This window comes from Crassostrea angulata, chromosome 9 (genome assembly GCF_025612915.1).
Source record: "Crassostrea angulata isolate pt1a10 chromosome 9, ASM2561291v2, whole genome shotgun sequence".
Classification (NCBI taxonomy): Eukaryota; Metazoa; Mollusca; class Bivalvia; order Ostreida; family Ostreidae; genus Magallana; species Magallana angulata.
This window is the reverse complement of record NC_069119.1, coordinates 217169-241495: the sequence shown is the minus strand read 5'-3', so window position 1 is coordinate 241495 and position 24327 is coordinate 217169.

Genomic DNA, 24327 nt, shown 5'->3' with positions numbered 1-24327 from the left:
CCCTTTAATAGAGGCTCTCCTTCAGCAGGAGGAAATAACTTGTTACCTTTATGACTGTTTGTTGCAGGGAGGACAGGATTTCCCAGCACGGGCTAGTGCTTATGATTTTGACCCATGAGCACGTAGCAGGTACCAGGAAGCCCAAGTTCCTCCAGAGAGTGAAGGTAAGGCCCCTTAATGACTTTGATCTGTTTGATGAATAGGTGACTCCTCTCCCAGCACAGGCTAGTGCTAGTGACCAGGTGCACACCAGCACATAGCAAGTACAGGGGAAGGACTGTAGATCTAGAGATGCAGAAAGTGTCTCAAGGCTGGTGTTGCATGGACTGTGCTCCCATCTCAGCACAGGCTAGTGCTAGTGCATGATGTAGACTAGCACAGGCCTTGAACCAAGACAGGTGCAGACAGTGGAAGTTCCTGAGCTTGTGCTGCAGTGGAGCGGGAGGTGAGAGTGTGCTGAACTGCTGAAGGAGAGCCTCTTTTAAAGGGTTTAAGTGCTGCTGTCATCTGTTGAACTGTGATGATAAGACAGAAGCACTGAGTGCGATGACACTGAGAATGAACAACAGTTATGTAATGACTTAATGAGTAGGTCCAAGCTAATACACCTGAGCGGTAATTATAGCAAGGTGACAGCAGAGGCAATACACAGTCCCAGCCCATTAAGGGTAATTAGCCTCAAATGGTTGTGTACCGGTACCATGATATTAGCATTCATTATTACTGTACTTTGTTAATTGTAATTAAAATAGGATCTGCCAATAGTTTTGGGAGGAAATAACTTGTTACCTTTATGACTGTTTGTTGCAGGGAGGACAGGATTTCCCAGCACGGGCTAGTGCTTATGATTTTGACCCATGAGCACGCAGCAGGTACCAGGAAGCCCAAGTTCCTCCAGAGAGTGACGGTAAGGCCCCTTAATGACTGTGATCTGTTTGATGAATAGGTGACTCCTCTCCCAGCACAGACTAGTGCTAGTGACCACGTGCACACCAGCACATAGCAAGTACAGGGGAAGGACTGTAGATCTAGAGATGCAGAAAGTGTCTCAAGGCTGGTGTTGCATGGACTGTGCTCCCATCTCAGCACAGGCTAGTGCTAGTGCATGATGGAGACTAGCACAGGCCTTGAACCAAGACGGGTGCAGACAGTGGAAGTTCCTGAGCTTGTGCTGCAGTGGAGCGGGAGGTGAGAGTGTGCTGAACTGCTGAAGGAGAGCCTCTTTTAAAGGGTTTGAGTGCTGCTGTCATCTGTTGAACTGTGATGATAAGACAGAAGCACTGAGTGCGATGACACTGAGAATGAACAACAGTTATGTAATGACTTAATGAGTAGGTCCAAGCTAATACACCTGAGCGGTAATTATAGCAAGGTGACAGCAGAGGCAATACACAGTCCCAACCCATTAAGGGTAATTAGCCTCAAATGGTTGTGTACCGGTACCATGATATTAGCATTCATTATTACTGTGCTTTGTTAATTGTAATTAAAATAGGATCTGCCAATAATTTTGGGAGGAAATAACTTGTTACCTTTATGACTGTTTGTTGCAGGGAGGACAGGATTTCCCAGCACGGGCTAGTGCTTATGATTTTGACCCATGAGCACGCAGCAGGTACCAGGAAGCCCAAGTTCCTCCAGAGAGTGACGGTAAGGCCCCTTAATGACTGTGATCTGTTTGATGAATAGGTGACTCCTCTCCCAGCACAGGCTAGTGCTAGTGACCAGGTGCACACCAGCACATAGCAAGTACAGGAGAAGGACTGTAGATCTAGAGATGCAGAAAGTGTCTCAAGGCTGGTGTTGCATGGACTGTGCTCCCATCTCAGCACAGGCTAGTGCTAGTGCATGATGTAGACTAGCACAGGCCTTGAACCAAGACAGGTGCAGACAGTGGAAGTTCCTGAGCTTGTGCTGCAGTGGAGCGGGAGGTGAGAGTGTGCTGAACTGCTGAAGGAGAGCCTCTTTTAAAGGGTTTAAGTGCTGCTGTCATCTGTTGAACTGTGATGATAAGACAGAAGCACTGAGTGCGATGACACTGAGAATGAACAACAGTTATGTAATGACTTAATGAGTAGGTCCAAGCTAATACACCTGAGCGGTAATTATAGCAAGGTGACAGCAGAGGCAATACACAGTCCCAGCCCATTAAGGGTAATTAGCCTCAAATGGTTGTGTACCGGTACCATGATATTAGCATTCATTATTACTGTACTTTGTTAATTGTAATTAAAATAGGATCTGCCAATAGTTTTGGGAGGAAATAACTTGTTACCTTTATGACTGTTTGTTGCAGGGAGGACAGGATTTCCCAGCACGGGCTAGTGCTTATGATTTTGACCCATGAGCACGCAGCAGGTACCAGGAAGCCCAAGTTCCTCCAGAGAGTGACGGTAAGGCCCCTTAATGACTGTGATCTGTTTGATGAATAGGTGACTCCTCTCCCAGCACAGACTAGTGCTAGTGACCAGGTGCACACCAGCACATAGCAAGTACAGGGGAAGGACTGTAGATCTAGAGATGCAGAAAGTGTCTCAAGGCTGGTGTTGCATGGACTGTGCTCCCATCTCAGCACAGGCTAGTGCTAGTGCATGATGGAGACTAGCACAGGCCTTGAACCAAGACGGGTGCAGACAGTGGAAGTTCCTGAGCTTGTGCTGCAGTGGAGCGGGAGGTGAGAGTGTGCTGAACTGCTGAAGGAGAGCCTCTTTTAAAGGGTTTGAGTGCTGCTGTCATCTGTTGAACTGTGATGATAAGACAGAAGCACTGAGTGCGATGACACTGAGAATGAACAACAGTTATGTAATGACTTAATGAGTAGGTCCAAGCTAATACACCTGAGCGGTAATTATAGCAAGGTGACAGCAGAGGCAATACACAGTCCCAACCCATTAAGGGTAATTAGCCTCAAATGGTTGTGTACCGGTACCATGATATTAGCATTCATTATTACTGTGCTTTGTTAATTGTAATTAAAATAGGAAAATAACTTGTAGACTTGTAACTTCGCACTCAGTGCTTCTGTCTTATCATCACAGTTCAACAGATGAAAGCAGCACTCAAACCCTTTAAAAGAGGCTCTCCTTCAGCAGGAGGAAATAACTTGTTACCTTTATGACTGTTTGTTGCAGGGAGGACAGGATTTCCCAGCACGGGCTAGTGCTTATGATTTTGACCCATGAGCACGTAGCAGGTACCAGGAAGCCCAAGTTCCTCCAGAGAGTGACGGTAAGGCCCCTTAATGACTGTGATCTGTTTGATGAATAGGTGACTCCTCTCCCAGCACAGACTAGTGCTAGTGACCAGGTGCACACCAGCACATAGCAAGTACAGGGGAAGGACTGTAGATCTAGAGATGCAGAAAGTGTCTCAAGGCTGGTGTTGCATGGACTGTGCTCCCATCTCAGCACAGGCTAGTGCTAGTGCATGATGTAGACTAGCACAGGCCTTGAACCAAGACAGGTGCAGACAGTGGAAGTTCCTGAGCTTGTGCTGCAGTGGAGCGGGAGGTGAGAGTGTGCTGAACTGCTGAAGGAGAGCCTCTTTTAAAGGGTTTAAGTGCTGCTGTCATCTGTTGAACTGTGATGATAAGACAGAAGCACTGAGTGCGATGACACTGAGAATGAACAACAGTTATGTAATGACTTAATGAGTAGGTCCAAGCTAATACACCTGAGCGGTAATTATAGCAAGGTGACAGCAGAGGCAATACACAGTCCCAGCCCATTAAGGGTAATTAGCCTCAAATGGTTGTGTACCGGTACCATGATATTAGCATTCATTATTACTGTACTTTGTTAATTGTAATTAAAATAGGATCTGCCAATAGTTTTGGGAGGAAATAACTTGTTACCTTTATGACTGTTTGTTGCAGGGAGGACAGGATTTCCCAGCACGGGCTAGTGCTTATGATTTTGACCCATGAGCACGCAGCAGGTACCAGGAAGCCCAAGTTCCTCCAGAGAGTGACGGTAAGGCCCCTTAATGACTGTGATCTGTTTGATGAATAGGTGACTCCTCTCCCAGCACAGGCTAGTGCTAGTGACCAGGTGCACACCAGCACATAGCAAGTACAGGGGAAGGACTGTAGATCTAGAGATGCAGAAAGTGTCTCAAGGCTGGTGTTGCATGGACTGTGCTCCCATCTCAGCACAGGCTAGTGCTAGTGCATGATGGAGACTAGCACAGGCCTTGAACCAAGACGGGTGCAGACAGTGGAAGTTCCTGAGCTTGTGCTGCAGTGGAGCGGGAGGTGAGAGTGTGCTGAACTGCTGAAGGAGAGCCTCTTTTAAAGGGTTTGAGTGCTGCTGTCATCTGTTGAACTGTGATGATAAGACAGAAGCACTGAGTGCGATGACACTGAGAATGAACAACAGTTATGTAATGACTTAATGAGTAGGTCCAAGCTAATACACCTGAGCGGTAATTATAGCAAGGTGACAGCAGAGGCAATACACAGTCCCAGCCCATTAAGGGTAATTAGCCTCAAATGGTTGTGTACCGGTACCATGATATTAGCATTCATTATTACTGTACTTTGTTAATTGTAATTAAAATAGGATCTGCCAATAGTTTTGGGAGGAAATAACTCGTTACCTTTATGACTGTTTGTTGCAGGGAGGACAGGATTTCCCAGCACGGGCTAGTGCTTATGATTTTGACCCATGAGCACGCAGCAGGTACCAGGAAGCCCAAGTTCCTCCAGAGAGTGACGGTAAGGCCCCTTAATGACTGTGATCTGTTTGATGAATAGGTGACTCCTCTCCCAGCACAGACTAGTGCTAGTGACCACGTGCACACCAGCACATAGCAAGTACAGGGGAAGGACTGTAGATCTAGAGATGCAGAAAGTGTCTCAAGGCTGGTGTTGCATGGACTGTGCTCCCATCTCAGCACAGGCTAGTGCTAGTGCATGATGGAGACTAGCACAGGCCTTGAACCAAGACGGGTGCAGACAGTGGAAGTTCCTGAGCTTGTGCTGCAGTGGAGCGGGAGGTGAGAGTGTGCTGAACTGCTGAAGGAGAGCCTCTTTTAAAGGGTTTGAGTGCTGCTGTCATCTGTTGAACTGTGATGATAAGACAGAAGCACTGAGTGCGATGACACTGAGAATGAACAACAGTTATGTAATGACTTAATGAGTAGGTCCAAGCTAATACACCTGAGCGGTAATTATAGCAAGGTGACAGCAGAGGCAATACACAGTCCCAACCCATTAAGGGTAATTAGCCTCAAATGGTTGTGTACCGGTACCATGATATTAGCATTCATTATTACTGTGCTTTGTTAATTGTAATTAAAATAGGAAAATAACTTGTAGACTTGTAACTTCGCACTCAGTGCTTCTGTCTTATCATCACAGTTCAACAGATGACAGCAGCACTCAAACCCTTTAAAAGAGGCTCTCCTTCAGCAGGAGGAAATAACTTGTTACCTTTATGACTGTTTGTTGCAGGGAGGACAGGATTTCCCAGCACGGGCTAGTGCTTATGATTTTGACCCATGAGCACGTAGCAGGTACCAGGAAGCCCAAGTTCCTCCAGAGAGTGAAGGTAAGGCCCCTTAATGACTGTGATCTGTTTGATGAATAGGTGACTCCTCTCCCAGCACAGGCTAGTGCTAGTGACCACGTGCACACCAGCACATAGCAAGTACAGGGGAAGGACTGTAGATCTAGAGATGCAGAAAGTGTCTCAAGGCTGGTGTTGCATGGACTGTGCTCCCATCTCAGCACAGGCTAGTGCTAGTGCATGATGTAGACTAGCACAGGCCTTGAACCAAGACAGGTGCAGACAGTGGAAGTTCCTGAGCTTGTGCTGCAGTGGAGCGGGAGGTGAGAGTGTGCTGAACTGCTGAAGGAGAGCCTCTTTTAAAGGGTTTAAGTGCTGCTGTCATCTGTTGAACTGTGATGATAAGACAGAAGCACTGAGTGCGATGACACTGAGAATGAACAACAGTTATGTAATGACTTAATGAGTAGGTCCAAGCTAATACACCTGAGCGGTAATTATAGCAAGGTGACAGCAGAGGCAATACACAGTCCCAGCCCATTAAGGGTAATTAGCCTCAAATGGTTGTGTACCGGTACCATGATATTAGCATTCATTATTACTGTACTTTGTTAATTGTAATTAAAATAGGATCTGCCAATAGTTTTGGGAGGAAATAACTTGTTACCTTTATGACTGTTTGTTGCAGGGAGGACAGGATTTCCCAGCACGGGCTAGTGCTTATGATTTTGACCCATGAGCACGCAGCAGGTACCAGGAAGCCCAAGTTCCTCCAGAGAGTGACGGTAAGGCCCCTTAATGACTGTGATCTGTTTGATGAATAGGTGACTCCTCTCCCAGCACAGGCTAGTGCTAGTGACCACGTGCACACCAGAACATAGCAAGTACAGGGGAAGGACTGTAGATCTAGAGATGCAGAAAGTGTCTCAAGGCTGGTGTTGCATGGACTGTGCTCCCATCTCAGCACAGGCTAGTGCTAGTGCATGATGGAGACTAGCACAGGCCTTGAACCAAGACGGGTGCAGACAGTGGAAGTTCCTGAGCTTGTGCTGCAGTGGAGCGGGAGGTGAGAGTGTGCTGAACTGCTGAAGGAGAGCCTCATTTAAAGGGTTTGAGTGCTGCTGTCATCTGTTGAACTGTGATGATAAGACAGAAGCACTGAGTGCGATGACACTGAGAATGAACAACAGTTATGTAATGACTTAATGAGTAGGTCCAAGCTAATACACCTGAGCGGTAATTATAGCAAGGTGACAGCAGAGGCAATACACAGTCCCAGCCCATTAAGGGTAATTAGCCTCAAATGGTTGTGTACCGGTACCATGATATTAGCATTCATTATTACTGTGCTTTGTTAATTGTAATTAAAATAGGATTTGCCAATAATTTTGGGAGGAAATAACTTGTTACCTTTATGACTGTTTGTTGCAGGGAGGACAGGATTTCCCAGCACGGGCTAGTGCTTATGATTTTGACCCATGAGCACGTAGCAGGTACCAGGAAGCCCAAGTTCCTCCAGAGAGTGACGGTAAGGCCCCTTAATGACTGTGATCTGTTTGATGAATAGGTGACTCCTCTCCCAGCACAGGCTAGTGCTAGTGACCACGTGCACACCAGCACATAGCAAGTACAGGGGAAGGACTGTAGATCTAGAGATACAGAAAGTGTCTCAAGGCTGGTGTTGCATGGACTAGTACTGTGCTCCCATCTCAGCACAGGCTAGTGCTAGTGCATGATGGAGACTAGCACAGGCCTTGAACCAAGACGGGTGCAGACAGTGGAAGTTCCTGAGCTTGTGCTGCAGTGGAGCGGGAGGTGAGAGTGTGCTGAACTGCTGAAGGAGAGCCTCTTTTAAAGGGTTTGAGTGCTGCTGTCATCTGTTGAACTGTGATGATAAGACAGAAGGACTGAGTGCGATGACACTGAGAATGAACAACAGTTATGTAATGACTTAATGAGTAGGTCCAAGCTAATACACCTGAGCGGTAATTATAGCAAGGTGACAGCAGAGGCAATACACAGTCCCAGCCCATTAAGGGTAATTAGCCTCAAATGGTTGTGTACCGGTACCATGATATTAGCATTCATTATTACTGTACTTTGTTAATTGTAATTCAAATAGGATCTGCCAATAGTTTTGGGAGGAAATAACTTGTTACCTTTATGACTGTTTGTTGCAGGGAGGACAGGATTTCCCAGCACGGGCTAGTGCTTATGATTTTGACCCATGAGCACGCAGCAGGTACCAGGAAGCCCAAGTTCCTCCAGAGAGTGACGGTAAGGCCCCTTAATGACCGTGATCTCTTTGATGAATAGGTGACTCCTCTCCCAGCACAGGCTAGTGCTAGTGACCAGGTGCACACCAGCACATAGCAGGTACAGGGGAAGGACTGTAGATCTAGAGATGCAGAAAGTGTCTCAAGGCTGGTGTTGCATGGACTGTGCTCCCATCTCAGCACAGGCTAGTGCTAGTGCATGATGGAGACTAGCACAGGCCTTGAACCAAGACAGGTGCAGACAGTGGAAGTTCCTGAGCTTGTGCTGCAGTGGAGCAGGAGGTGAGAGTGTGCTGAACTGCTGAAGGAGAGCCTCTTTTAAAGGGTTTGAATGCTGCTGTCATCTGTTGAACTGTGATGATAAGACAGAAGCACTGAGTGCGATGACACTGAGAATGAACAACAGTTACGTAATGACTTAATGAGTAGGTCCAAGCTAATACACCTGAGCGGTAATTATAGCAAGGTGACAGCAGAGGCAATACACAGTCCCAGCCCATTAAGGGTAATTTGCCTCAAATGGTTGTGTACCGGTACCATGATATTAGCATTCATTATTACTGTACTCTGTTAATTGTAATTAAAATAGGATCTGCCAATAGTTTTGGGAGGAAATAACTTGTTACCTTTATGACTGTTTGTTGCAGGGAGGACAGGATTTCCCAGCACGGGCTAGTGCTTATGATTTTGACCCATGAGCACGCAGCAGGTACCAGGAAGCCCAGAGAGTGACGGTAAGGCCCCTTAATGACTGTGATCTGTTTGATGAATAGGTGACTCCTCTCCCAGCACAGGCTAGTGCTAGTGACCAGGTGCACACCAGCACATAGCAAGTACAGGGGAAGGACTGTAGATCTAGAGATGCAGAAAGTGTCTCAAGGCTGGTGTTGCATGGACTGTGCTCCCATCTCAGCACAGGCTAGTGCTAGTGCATGATGGAGACTAGCACAGGCCTTGAACCAAGACGGGTGCAGACAGTGGAAGTTCCTGAGCTTGTGCTGCAGTGGAGCGGGAGGTGAGAGTGTGCTGAACTGCTGAAGGAGAGCCTCTTTTAAAGGGTTTGAGTGCTGCTGTCATCTGTTGAACTGTGATGATAAGACAGAAGCACTGAGTGCGATGACACTGAGAATGAACAACAGTTATGTAATGACTTAATGAGTAGGTCCAAGCTAATACACCTGAGCGGTAATTATAGCAAGGTGACAGCAGAGGCAATACACAGTCCCAGCCCATTAAGGGTAATTAGCCTCAAATGGTTGTGTACCGGTACCATGATATTAGCATTCATTATTACTGTACTTTGTTAATTGTAATTAAAATAGGATCTGCCAATAGTTTTGGGAGGAAATAACTTGTTACCTTTATGACTGTTTGTTGCAGGGAGGACAGGATTTCCCAGCACGGGCTAGTGCTTATGATTTTGACCCATGAGCACGCAGCAGGTACCAGGAAGCCCAAGTTCCTCCAGAGAGTGACGGTAAGGCCCCTTAATGACCGTGATCTCTTTGATGAATAGGTGACTCCTCTCCCAGCACAGGCTAGTGCTAGTGACCAGGTGCACACCAGCACATAGCAGGTACAGGGGAAGGACTGTAGATCTAGAGATGCAGAAAGTGTCTCAAGGCTGGTGTTGCATGGACTGTGCTCCCATCTCAGCACAGGCTAGTGCTAGTGCATGATGGAGACTAGCACAGGCCTTGAACCAAGACAGGTGCAGACAGTGGAAGTTCCTGAGCTTGTGCTGCAGTGGAGCAGGAGGTGAGAGTGTGCTGAACTGCTGAAGGAGAGCCTCTTTTAAAGGGTTTGAATGCTGCTGTCATCTGTTGAACTGTGATGATAAGACAGAAGCACTGAGTGCGATGACACTGAGAATGAACAACAGTTACGTAATGACTTAATGAGTAGGTCCAAGCTAATACACCTGAGCGGTAATTATAGCAAGGTGACAGCAGAGGCAATACACAGTCCCAGCCCATTAAGGGTAATTTGCCTCAAATGGTTGTGTACCGGTACCATGATATTAGCATTCATTATTACTGTACTCTGTTAATTGTAATTAAAATAGGATCTGCCAATAGTTTTGGGAGGAAATAACTTGTTACCTTTATGACTGTTTGTTGCAGGGAGGACAGGATTTCCCAGCACGGGCTAGTGCTTATGATTTTGACCCATGAGCACGCAGCAGGTACCAGGAAGCCCAGAGAGTGACGGTAAGGCCCCTTAATGACTGTGATCTGTTTGATGAATAGGTGACTCCTCTCCCAGCACAGGCTAGTGCTAGTGACCAGGTGCACACCAGCACATAGCAAGTACAGGGGAAGGACTGTAGATCTAGAGATGCAGAAAGTGTCTCAAGGCTGGTGTTGCATGGACTGTGCTCCCATCTCAGCACAGGCTAGTGCTAGTGCATGATGGAGACTAGCACAGGCCTTGAACCAAGACGGGTGCAGACAGTGGAAGTTCCTGAGCTTGTGCTGCAGTGGAGCGGGAGGTGAGAGTGTGCTGAACTGCTGAAGGAGAGCCTCTTTTAAAGGGTTTGAGTGCTGCTGTCATCTGTTGAACTGTGATGATAAGACAGAAGCACTGAGTGCGATGACACTGAGAATGAACAACAGTTATGTAATGACTTAATGAGTAGGTCCAAGCTAATACACCTGAGCGGTAATTATAGCAAGGTGACAGCAGAGGCAATACACAGTCCCAGCCCATTAAGGGTAATTAGCCTCAAATGGTTGTGTACCGGTACCATGATATTAGCATTCATTATTACTGTACTTTGTTAATTGTAATTAAAATAGGATCTGCCAATAGTTTTGGGAGGAAATAACTTGTTACCTTTATGACTGTTTGTTGCAGGGAGGACAGGATTTCCCAGCACGGGCTAGTGCTTATGATTTTGACCCATGAGCACGCAGCAGGTACCAGGAAGCCCAAGTTCCTCCAGAGAGTGACGGTAAGGCCCCTTAATGACCGTGATCTCTTTGATGAATAGGTGACTCCTCTCCCAGCACAGGCTAGTGCTAGTGACCAGGTGCACACCAGCACATAGCAGGTACAGGGGAAGGACTGTAGATCTAGAGATGCAGAAAGTGTCTCAAGGCTGGTGTTGCATGGACTGTGCTCCCAGCTCAGCACAGGCTAGTGCTAGTGCATGATGGAGACTAGCACAGGCCTTGAACCAAGACGGGTGCAGACAGTGGAAGTTCCTGAGCTTGTGCTGCAGTGGAGCGGGAGGTGAGAGTGTGCTGAACTGCTGAAGGAGAGCCTCTTTTAAAGGGTTTGAGTGCTGCTGTCATCTGTTGAACTGTGATGATAAGACAGAAGCACTGAGTGCGATGACACTGAGAATGAACAACAGTTATGTAATGACTTAATGAGTAGGTCCAAGCTAATACACCTGAGCGGTAATTATAGCAAGGTGACAGCAGAGGCAATACACAGTCCCAGCCCATTAAGGGTAATTAGCCTCAAATGGTTGTGTACCGGTACCATGATATTAGCATTCATTATTACTGTACTTTGTTAATTGTAATTAAAATAGGATCTGCCAATAGTTTTGGGAGGAAATAACTTGTTACCTTTATGACTGTTTGTTGCAGGGAGGACAGGATTTCCCAGCACGGGCTAGTGCTTATGATTTTGACCCATGAGCACGCAGCAGGTACCAGGAAGCCCAAGTTCCTCCAGAGAGTGATGGTATGGCCCCTTAATGACTGTGATCTGTTTGATGAATAGGTGACTCCTCTCCCAGCACAGGCTAGTGCTAGTGACCAGGTGCACACCAGCACATAGCAAGTACAGGGGAAGGACTGTAGATCTAGAGATGCAGAAAGTGTCTCAAGGCTGGTGTTGCATGGACTGTGCTCCCATCTCAGCACAGGCTAGTGCTAGTGCATGATGGAGACTAGCACAGGCCTTGAACCAAGACAGGTGCAGACAGTGGAAGTTCCTGAGCTTGTGCTGCAGTGGAGCGGGAGGTGAGAGTGTGCTGAACTGCTGAAGGAGAGCCCCTTTTAAAGGGTTTGAATGCTGCTGTCATCTGTTGAACTGTGATGATAAGACAGAAGCACTGAGTGCGATGACACTGAGAATGAACAACAGTTATGTAATGACTTAATGAGTAGGTCCAAGCTAATACACCTGAGCGGTAATTATAGCAAGGTGACAGCAGAGGCAATACACAGTCCCAGCCCATTAAGGGTAATTAGCCTCAAATGGTTGTGTACCGGTACCATGATATTAGCATTCATTATTACTGTACTCTGTTAATTGTAATTAAAATAGGATCTGCCAATAGTTTTGGGAGGAAATAACTTGTTACCTTTATGACTGTTTGTTGCAGGGAGGACAGGATTTCCCAGCACGGGCTAGTGCTTATGATTTTGACCCATGAGCACGCAGCAGGTACCAGGAAGCCCAAGTTCCTCCAGAGAGTGACGGTAAGGCCCCTTAATGACTGTGATCTGTTTGATGAATAGGTGACTCCTCTCCCAGCACAGGCTAGTGCTAGTGACCAGGTGCACACCAGCACATAGCAAGTACAGGGGAAGGACTGTAGATCTAGAGATGCAGAAAGTGTCTCAAGGCTGGTGTTGCATGGACTGTGCTCCCATCTCAGCACAGGCTAGTGCTAGTGCATGATGGAGACTAGCACAGGCCTTGAACCAAGACGGGTGCAGACAGTGGAAGTTCCTGAGCTTGTGCTGCAGTGGAGCGGGAGGTGAGAGTGTGCTGAACTGCTGAAGGAGAGCCTCTTTTAAAGGGTTTGAGTGCTACTGTCATCTGTTGAACTGTGATGATAAGACAGAAGCACTGAGTGCGATGACACTGAGAATGAACAACAGTTATGTAATGACTTAATGAGTAGGTCCAAGCTAATACACCTGAGCGGTAATTATAGCAAGGTGACAGCAGAGGCAATACACAGTCCCAGCCCATTAAGGGTAATTAGCCTCAAATGGTTGTGTACCGGTACCATGATATTAGCATTCATTATTACTGTACTTTGTTAATTGTAATTAAAATAGGATCTGCCAATAGTTTTGGGAGGAAATAACTTGTTACCTTTATGACTGTTTGTTGCAGGGAGGACAGGATTTCCCAGCACGGGCTAGTGCTTATGATTTTGACCCATGAGCACGCAGCAGGTACCAGGAAGCCCAAGTTCCTCCAGAGAGTGATGGTATGGCCCCTTAATGACTGTGATCTGTTTGATGAATAGGTGACTCCTCTCCCAGCACAGGCTAGTGCTAGTGACCAGGTGCACACCAGCACATAGCAAGTACAGGGGAAGGACTGTAGATCTAGAGATGCAGAAAGTGTCTCAAGGCTGGTGTTGCATGGACTGTGCTCCCATCTCAGCACAGGCTACTGCTAGTGCATGATGGAGACTAGCACAGGCCTTGAACCAAGACAGGTGCAGACAGTGGAAGTTCCTGAGCTTGTGCTGCAGTGGAGCGGGAGGTGAGAGTGTGCTGAACTGCTGAAGGAGAGCCTCTTTTAAAGGGTTTGAATGCTACTGTCATCTGTTGAACTGTGATGATAAGACAGAAGCACTGAGTGCGATGACACTGAGAATGAACAACAGTTATGTAATGACTTAATGAGTAGGTCCAAGCTAATACACCTGAGCGGTAATTATAGCAAGGTGACAGCAGAGGCAATACACAGTCCCAGCCCATTAAGGGTAATTAGCCTCAAATGGTTGTGTACCGGTACCATGATATTAGCATTCATTATTACTGTACTTTGTTAATTGTAATTAAAATAGGATCTGCCAATAGTTTTGGGAGGAAATAACTTGTTACCTTTATGACTGTTTGTTGCAGGGAGGACAGGATTTCCCAGCACGGGCTAGTGCTTATGATTTTGACCCATGAGCACGCAGCAGGTACCAGGAAGCCCAAGTTCCTCCAGAGAGTGACGGTAAGGCCCCTTAATGACTGTGATCTGTTTGATGAATAGGTGACTCCTCTCCCAGCACAGGCTAGTGCTAGTGACCAGGTGCACACCAGCACATAGCAAGTACAGGGGAAGGACTGTAGATCTAGAGATGCAGAAAGTGTCTCAAGGCTGGTGTTGCATGGACTGTGCTCCCATCTCAGCACAGGCTAGTGCTAGTGCATGATGGAGACTAGCACAGGCCTTGAACCAAGACGGGTGCAGACAGTGGAAGTTCCTGAGCTTGTGCTGCAGTGGAGCGGGAGGTGAGAGTGTGCTGAACTGCTGAAGGAGAGCCTCTTTTAAAGGGTTTGAATGCTACTGTCATCTGTTGAACTGTGATGATAAGACAGAAGCACTGAGTGCGATGACACTGAGAATGAACAACAGTTATGTAATGACTTAATGAGTAGGTCCAAGCTAATACACCTGAGCGGTAATTATAGCAAGGTGACAGCAGAGGCAATACACAGTCCCAGCCCATTAAAGGTAATTAGCCTCAAATGGTTGTGTACCGGTACCATGATATTAGCATTCATTATTACTGTACTTTGTTAATTGTAATTAAAATAGGATCTGCCAATAGTTTTGGGAGGAAATAACTTGTTACCTTTATGACTGTTTGTTGCAGGGAGGACAGGATTTCCCAGCACGGGCTAGTGCTTATGATTTTGACCCATGAGCACGCAGCAGGTACCAGGAAGCCCAAGTTCCTCCAGAGAGTGATGGTTTGGCCCCTTAATGACTGTGATCTGTTTGATGAATAGGTGACTCCTCTCCCAGCACAGGCTAGTGCTAGTGACCAGGTGCACACCAGCACATAGCAAGTACAGAGGAAGGACTGTAGATCTAGAGATACAGAAAGTGTCTCAAGGCTGGTGTTGCATGGACTAGTACTGTGCTCCCATCTCAGCACAGGCTAGTGCTAGTGCATGATGGAGACTAGCACAGGCCTTGAACCAAGACGGGTGCAGACAGTGGAAGTTCCTGAGCTTGTGCTGCAGTGGAGCGGGAGGTGAGAGTGTGCTGAACTGCTGAAGGAGAGCCTGAATGCTACTGTCATCTGTTGAACTGTGATGATAAGACAGAAGCACTGAGTGCGATGACACTGAGAATGAACAACAGTTATGTAATGACTTAATGAGAAGTCCAAGCTAATACACCTGAGCGGTAATTATAGCAAGGTGACAGCAGAGGCAATACACAGTCCCAGCCTATTAAGGGTAATTAGCCTCAAATGGTTGTGTACCGGTACCATGATATTAGCATTCATTATTACTGTGCTTTGTTAATTGTAATTTAAATAGGATCTGCCAATAATTTTGGGAGGAAATAACTTGTTACCTTTATGACTGTTTGTTGCAGGGAGGACAGGATTTCCCAGCACGGGCTAGTGCTTATGATTTTGACCCATGAGCACGTAGCAGGTACCAGGAAGCCCAAGTTCCTCCAGAGAGTGACGGTAAGGCCCCTTAATGACTGTGATCTGTTTGATGAATAGGTGACTCCTCTCCCAGCACAGGCTAGTGCTAGTGACCACGTGCACACCAGCACATAGCAAGTACAGGGGAAGGACTGTAGATCTAGAGATACAGAAAGTGTCTCAAGGCTGGTGTTGCATGGACTAGTACTGTGCTCCCATCTCAGCACAGGCTAGTGCTAGTGCATGATGGAGACTAGCACAGGCCTTGAACCAAGACGGGTGCAGACAGTGGAAGTTCCTGAGCTTGTGCTGCAGTGGAGCGGGAGGTGAGAGTGTGCTGAACTGCTGAAGGAGAGCCTCTTTTAAAGGGTTTGAGTGCTGCTGTCATCTGTTGAACTGTGATGATAAGACAGAAGCACTGAGTGCGATGACACTGAGAATGAACAACAGTTATGTAATGACTTAATGAGTAGGTCCAAGCTAATACACCTGAGCGGTAATTATAGCAAGGTGACAGCAGAGGCAATACACAGTCCCAGCCCATTAAGGGTAATTAGCCTCAAATGGTTGTGTACCGGTACCATGATATTAGCATTCATTATTACTGTACATTGTTAATTGTAATTAAAATAGGATCTGCCAATAATTTTGGGAGGAAATAACTTGTTACTTTTATGACTGTTTGTTGCAGGGAGGACAGGATTTCCCAGCACGGGCTAGTGCTTATGATTTTGACCCATGAGCACGCAGCAGGTACCAGGAAGCCCAAGTTCCTCCAGAGAGTGACGGTAAGGCCCCTTAATGACCGTGATCTCTTTGATGAATAGGTGACTCCTCTCCCAGCACAGGCAAGTGCTAGTGACCAGGTGCACACCAGCACATAGCAGGTACAGGGGAAGGACTGTAGATCTAGAGATGCAGAAAGTGTCTCAAGGCTGGTGTTGCATGGACTGTGCTCCCATCTCAGCACAGGCTAGTGCTAGTGCATGATGGAGACTAGCACAGGCCTTGAACCAAGACAGGTGCAGACAGTGGAAGTTCCTGAGATTGTGCTGCAGTGGAGCGGGAGGTGAGAGTGTGCTGAACTGCTGAAGGAGAGCCTCTTTTAAAGGGTTTGAATGCTGCTGTCATCTGTTGAACTGTGATGATAAGACAGAAGCACTGAGTGCGATGACGATGAGAATGAACAACAGTTATGTAATGACTTAATGAGTAGGTCCAAGCTAATACACCTGAGCGGTAATTATAGCAAGGTGACAGCAGAGGCAATACACAGTCCCAGCCCATTAAGGGTAATTAGCCTCAAATGGTTGTGTACCGGTACCATGATATTAGCGTTCATTATTACTGTACTCTGTTAATTGTAATTAAAATAGGATCTGCCAATAGTTTTGGGAGGAAATAACTTGTTACCTTTATGACTGTTTGTTGCAGGGAGGACAGGATTTCCCAGCACGGGCTAGTGCTTATGATTTTGACCCATGAGCACGCAGCAGGTACCAGGAAGCCCAAGTTCCTCCAGAGAGTGACGGTAAGGCCCCTTAATGACTGTGATCTGTTTGATGAATAGGTGACTCCTCTCCCAGCACAGGCTAGTGCTAGTGACCAGGTGCACACCAGCACATAGCAAGTACAGGGGAAGGACTGTAGATCTAGAGATGCAGAAAGTGTCTCAAGGCTGGTGTTGCATGGACTGTGCTCCCATCTCAGCACAGGCTAGTGCTAGTGCATGATGGAGACTAGCACAGGCCTTGAACCAAGACGGGTGCAGACAGTGGAAGTTCCTGAGCTTGTGCTGCAGTGGAGCGGGAGGTGAGAGTGTGCTGAACTGCTGAAGGAGAGCCTCTTTTAAAGGGTTTGAGTGCTGCTGTCATCTGTTGAACTGTGATGATAAGACAGAAGCACTGAGTGCGATGACACTGAGAATGAACAACAGTTATGTAATGACTTAATGAGTAGGTCCAAGCTAATACACCTGAGCGGTAATTATAGCAAGGTGACAACAGAGGCAATACACAGTCCCAGCCCATTAAGGGTAATTAGCCTCAAATGGTTGTGTACCGGTACCATGATATTAGCATTCATTATTACTGTACATTGTTAATTGTAATTAAAATAGGATCTGCCAATAATTTTGGGAGGAAATAACTTGTTACTTTTATGACTGTTTGTTGCAGGGAGGACAGGATTTCCCAGCACGGGCTAGTGCTTATGATTTTGACCCATGAGCACGCAGCAGGTACCAGGAAGCCCAAGTTCCTCCAGAGAGTGACGGTAAGGCCCCTTAATGACCGTGATCTCTTTGATGAATAGGTGACTCCTCTCCCAGCACAGGCAAGTGCTAGTGACCAGGTGCACACCAGCACATAGCAGGTACAGGGGAAGGACTGTAGATCTAGAGATGCAGAAAGTGTCTCAAGGCTGGTGTTGCATGGACTGTGCTCCCATCTCAGCACAGGCTAGTGCTAGTGCATGATGGAGACTAGCACAGGCCTTGAACCAAGACAGGTGCAGACAGTGGAAGTTCCTGAGATTGTGCTGCAGTGGAGCGGGAGGTGAGAGTGTGCTGAACTGCTGAAGGAGAGCCTCTTTTAAAGGGTTTGAATGCTGCTGTCATCTGTTGAACTGTGATGATAAGACAGAAGCACTGAGTGCGATGACGATGAGAATGAACAACAGTTATGTAATGACTTAATGAGTAGGTCCAAGCTAATACACCTGAGCGGTAATTATAGCAAGGTGACAGCAGAGGCAATACACAGTCCCAGCCCATTAAGGGTAATTAGCCTCAAATGGTTGTGTACCGGTACCATGATATTAGCATTCATTATTACTGTACTCTGTTAATTGTAATTAAAATAGGATCTGCCAATAGTTTTGGGAGGAAATAACTTGTTACCTTTATGACTGTTTGTTGCAGGGAGGACAGGATTTCCCAGCACGGGCTAGTGCTTATGATTTTGACCCATGAGCACGCAGCAGGTACCAGGAAGCCCAAGTTCCTCCAGAGAGTGACGGTAAGGCCCCTTAATGACTGTGATCTGTTTGATGAATAGGTGACTCCTCTCCCAGCACAGGCTAGTGCTAGTGACCAGGTGCACACCAGCACATAGCAAGTACAGGGGAAGGACTGTAGATCTAGAGATGCAGAAAGTGTCTCAAGGCTGGTGTTGCATGGACTGTGCTCCCATCTCAGCACAGGCTAGTGCTAGTGCATGATGGAGACTAGCACAGGCCTTGAACCAAGACGGGTGCAGACAGTGGAAGTTCCTGAGCTTGTGCTGCAGTGGAGCGGGAGGTGAGAGTGTGCTGAACTGCTGAAGGAGAGCCTCTTTTAAAGGGTTTGAGTGCTGCCGTCATCTGTTGAACTGTGATGATAAGACAGAAGCACTGAGTGCGATGACACTGAGAATGAACAACAGTTATGTAATGACTTAATGAGTAGGTCCAAGCTAATACACCTGAGCGGTAATTATAGCAAGGTGACAGCAGAGGCAATACACAGTCCCAGCCCATTAAGGGTAATTAGCCTCAAATGGTTGTGTACCGGTACCATGATATTAGCATTCATTATTACTGTACTTTGTTAATTGTAATTAAAATAGGATCTGCCAATAGTTTTGGGAGGAAATAACTTGTTACCTTTATGACTGTTTGTTGCAGGGAGGACAGGATTTCCCAGCACGGGCTAGTGCTTATGATTTTGACCCATGAGCACGCAGCAGGTACCAGGAAGCCCAAGTTCCTCCAGAGAGTGACGGTAAGGCCCCTTAATGACTGTGATCTGTTTGATGAATAGGTGACTCCTCTCCCAGCACAGGCTAGTGCTAGTGACCAGGTGCACACCAGCACATAGCAAGTACAGGGGAAGGACTGTAGATCTAGAGATGCAGAAAGTGTCTCAAGGCTGGTGTTGCATGGACTGTGCTCCCATCTCAGCACAGGCTAGTGCTAGTGCATGATGGAGACTAGCACAGGCCTTGAACCAAGACGGGTGCAGACAGTGGAAGTTCCTGAGCTTGTGCTGCAGTGGAGCGGGAGGTGAGAGTGTGCTGAACTGCTGAAGGAGAGCCTCTTTTAAAGGGTTTGAATGCTACTGTCATCTGTTGAACTGTGATGATAAGACAGAAGCACTGAGTGCGATGACACTGAGAATGAACAACAGTTATGTAATGACTTAATGAGTAGGTCCAAGCTAATACACCTGAGCGGTAATTATAGCAAGGTGACAGCAGAGGCAATACACAGTCCCAGCCCATTAAGGGTAATTAGCCTCAAATGGTTGTGTACCGGTACCATGATATTAGCATTCATTATTACTGTACTTTGTTAATTGTAATTAAAATAGGATCTGCCAATAGTTTTGGGAGGAAATAACTTGTTACCTTTATGACTGTTTGTTGCAGGGAGGACAGGATTTCCCAGCACGGGCTAGTGCTTATGATTTTGACCCATGAGCACGCAGCAGGTACCAGGAAGCCCAAGTTCCTCCAGAGAGTGACGGTAAGGCCCCTTAATGACTGTGATCTGTTTGATGAATAGGTGACTCCTCTCCCAGCACAGGCTAGTGCTAGTGACCAGGTGCACACCAGCACATAGCAAGTACAGGGGAAGGACTGTAGATCTAGAGATACAGAAAGTGTCTCAAGGCTGGTGTTGCATGGACTAGTACTGTGCTCCCATCTCAGCACAGGCTAGTGCTAGTGCATGATGGAGACTAGCACAGGCCTTGAACCAAGACGGGTGCAGACAGTGGAAGTTCCTGAGCTTGTGCTGCAGTGGAGCGGGAGGTGAGAGTGTGCTGAACTGCTGAAGGAGAGCCTCTTTTAAAGGGTTTGAGTGCTGCTGTCATCTGTTGAACTGTGATGATAAGACAGAAGCACTGAGTGCGATGACACTGAGAATGAACAACAGTTATGTAATGACTTAATGAGTAGGTCCAAGCTAATACACCTGAGCGGTAATTATAGCAAGGTGACAGCAGAGGCAATACACAGTCCCAGCCCATTAAGGGTAATTAGCCTCAAATGGTTGTGTACCGGTACCATGATATTAGCATTCATTATTACTGTACATTGTTAATTGTAATTAAAATAGGATCTGCCAATAATTTTGGGAGGAAATAACTTGTTACTTTTATGACTGTTTGTTGCAGGGAGGACAGGATTTCCCAGCACGGGCTAGTGCTTATGATTTTGACCCATGAGCACGTAGCAGGTACCAGGAAGCCCAAGTTCCTCCAGAGAGTGACGGTAAGGCCCCTTAATGACTGTGATCTGTTTGATGAATAGGTGACTCCTCTCCCAGCACAGGCTAGTGCTAGTGACCAGGTGCACACCAGCACATAGCAAGTACAGGGGAAGGACTGTAGATCTAGAGATACAGAAAGTGTCTCAAGGCTGGTGTTGCATGGACTGTGCTCCCATCTCAGCACAGGCTAGTGCTAGTGCATGATGGAGACTAGCACAGGCCTTGAACCAAGACGGGTGCAGACAGTGGAAGTTCCTGAGCTTGTGCTGCAGTGGAGCGGGATGTGAGAGTGTGCTGAACTGCTGAAGGAGAGCCTCTTTTAAAGGGTTTGAGTGCTGCTGTCATCTGTTGAACTGTGATGATAAGACAGAAGCACTGAGTGCGATGACACTGAGAATGAACAACAGTTATGTAATGACTTAATGAGTAGGTCCAAGCTAATACACCTGAGCGGTAATTATAGCAAGGTGACAGCAGAGGCAATACACAGTCCCAGCCCATTAAGGGTAATTAGCCTCAAATGGTTGTGTACCGGTACCATGATATTAGCATTCATTATTACTGTACTTTGTTAATTGTAATTAAAATAGGATCTGCCAATAGTTTTGGGAGGAAATAACTTGTTACCTTTATGACTGTTTGTTGCAGGGAGGACAGGATTTCCCAGCACGGGCTAGTGCTTATGATTTTGACCCATGAGCACGCAGCAGGTACCAGGAAGCCCAAGTTCCTCCAGAGAGTGACGGTAAGGCCCCTTAATGACTGTGATCTGTTTGATGAATAGGTGACTCCTCTCCCAGCACAGGCTAGTGCTAGTGACCAGGTGCACACCAGCACATAGCAAGTACAGGGGAAGGACTGTAGATCTAGAGATGCAGAAAGTGTCTCAAGGCTGGTGTTGCATGGACTGTGCTCCCATCTCAGCACAGGCTAGTGCTAGTGCATGATGGAGACTAGCACAGGCCTTGAACCAAGACAGGTGCAGACAGTGGAAGTTCCTGAGATTGTGCTGCAGTGGAGCGGGAGGTGAGAGTGTGCTGAACTGCTGAAGGAGAGCCTCTTTTAAAGGGTTTTAGTGCTGCTGTCATCTGTTGAACTGTGATGATAAGACAGAAGCACTGAGTGCGATGACACTGAGAATGAACAACAGTTATGTAATGACTTAATGAGTAGGTCCAAGCTAATACACCTGAGCGGTAATTATAGCAAGGTGACAGCAGAGGCAATACACAGTCCCAGCCCATTAAGGGTAATTAGCCTCAAATGGTTGTGTACCGGTACCATGATATTAGCATTCATTATTACTGTGCTTTGTTAATTGTAATTTAAATAGGATCTGCCAATAATTTTGGGAGGAAATAACTTGTTACCTTTATGACTGTTTGTTGCAGGGAGGACAGGATTTCCCAGCACGGGCTAGTGCTTATGATTTTGACCCATGAGCACGTAGCAGGTACCAGGAAGCCCAAGTTCCTCCAGAGAGTGACGGTAAGGCCCCTTAATGACTGTGATCTGTTTGATGAATAGGTGACTCCTCTCCCAGCACAGGCTAGTGCTAGTGACCACGTGCACACCAGCACATAGCAAGTACAGGGGAAGGACTGTAGATCTAGAGATACAGAAAGTGTCTCAAGGCTGGTGTTGCATGGACTAGTACTGTGCTCCCATCTCAGCACAGGCTAGTGCTAGTGCATGATGGAGACTAGCACAGGCCTTGAACCAAGACGGGTGCAGACAGTGGAAGTTCCTGAGCTTGTGCTGCAGTGGAGCGGGAGGTGAGAGTGTGCTGAACTGCTGAAGGAGAGCCTCTTTTAAAGGGTTTGAGTGCTGCTGTCATCTGTTGAACTGTGATGATAAGACAGAAGCACTGAGTGCGATGACACTGAGAATGAACAACAGTTATGTAATGACTTAATGAGTAGGTCCAAGCTAATACACCTGAGCGGTAATTATAGCAAGGTGACAGCAGAGGCAATACACAGTCCCAGCCCATTAAGGGTAATTAGCCTCAAATGGTTGTGTACCGGTACCATGATATTAGCATTCATTATTACTGTACATTGTTAATTGTAATTAAAATAGGATCTGCCAATAATTTTGGGAGGAAATAACTTGTTACTTTTATGACTGTTTGTTGCAGGGAGGACAGGATTTCCCAGCACGGGCTAGTGCTTATGATTTTGACCCATGAGCACGCAGCAGGTACCAGGAAGCCCAAGTTCCTCCAGAGAGTGACGGTAAGGCCCCTTAATGACTGTGATCTGTTTGATGAATAGGTGACTCCTCTCCCAGCACAGGCTAGTGCTAGTGACCAGGTGCACACCAGCACATAGCAAGTACAGGGGAAGGACTGTAGATCTAGAGATACAGAAAGTGTCTCAAGGCTGGTGTTGCATGGACTGTGCTCCCATCTCAGCACAGGCTAGTGCTAGTGCATGATGGAAACTAGCACAGGCCTTGAACCAAGACGGGTGCAGACAGTGGAAGTTCCTGAGCTTGTGCTGCAGTGGAGCGGGAGGTGAGAGTGTGCTGAACTGCTGAAGGAGAGCCTCTTTTAAAGGGTTTGAGTGCTGCTGTCATCTGTTGAACTGTGATGATAAGACAGAAGCACTGAGTGCGATGACACTGAGAATGAACAACAGTTATGTAATGACTTAATGAGTAGGTCCAAGCTAATACACCTGAGCGGTAATTATAGCAAGGTGACAGCAGAGGCAATACACAGTCCCAGCCCATTAAGGGTAATTAGCCTCAAATGGTTGTGTACCGGTACCATGATATTAGCATTCATTATTACTGTACTTTGTTAATTGTAATTAAAATAGGATCTGCCAATAGTTTTGGGAGGAAATAAGTTGTTACCTTTATGACTGTTTGTTGCAGGGAGGACAGGATTTCCCAGCACGGGCTAGTGCTTATGATTTTGACCCATGAGCACGCAGCAGGTACCAGGAAGCCCAAGTTCCTCCAGGGAGTGACGGTAAGGCCCCTTAATGACTGTGATCTGTTTGATGAATAGGTGACTCCTCTCCCAGCACAGGCTAGTGCTAGTGACCAGGTGCACACCAGCACATAGCAAGTACAGGGGAAGGACTGTAGATCTAGAGATGCAGAAAGTGTCTCAAGGCTGGTGTTGCATGGACTGTGCTCCCATCTCAGCACAGGCTAGTGCTAGTGCATGATGGAGACTAGCACAGGCCTTGAACCAAGACAGGTGCAGACAGTGGAAGTTCCTGAGCTTGTGCTGCAGTGGAGCGGGAGGTGAGAGTGTGCTGAACTGCTGAAGGAGAGCCTCTTTTAAAGGGTTTGAGTGCTGCTGTCATCTGTTGAACTGTGATGATAAGACAGAAGCACTGAGTGCGATGACACTGAGAATGAACAACAGTTATGTAATGACTTAATGAGTAGGTCCAAGCTAATACACCTGAGCGGTAATTATAGCAAGGTGACAGCAGAGGCAATACACAGTCCCAGCCCATTAAGGGTAATTAGCCTCAAATGGTTGTGTACCGGTACCATGATATTAGCATTCATTATTACTGTACTTTGTTAATTGTAATTTAAATAGGATCTGCCAATAATTTTGGGAGGAAATAACTTGTTACCTTTATGACTGTTTGTTGCAGGGAGGACAGGATTTCCCAGCACGGGCTAGTGCTTATGATTTTGACCCATGAGCACGTAGCAGGTACCAGGAAGCCCAAGTTCCTCCAGAGAGTGACGGTAAGGCCCCTTAATGACTGTGATCTGTTTGATGAATAGGTGACTCCTCTCCCAGCACAGGCTAGTGCTAGTGACCACGTGCACACCAGCACATAGCAAGTACAGGGGAAGGACTGTAGATCTAGAGATACAGAAAGTGTCTCAAGGCTGGTGTTGCATGGACTAGTACTGTGCTCCCATCTCAGCACAGGCTAGTGCTAGTGCATGA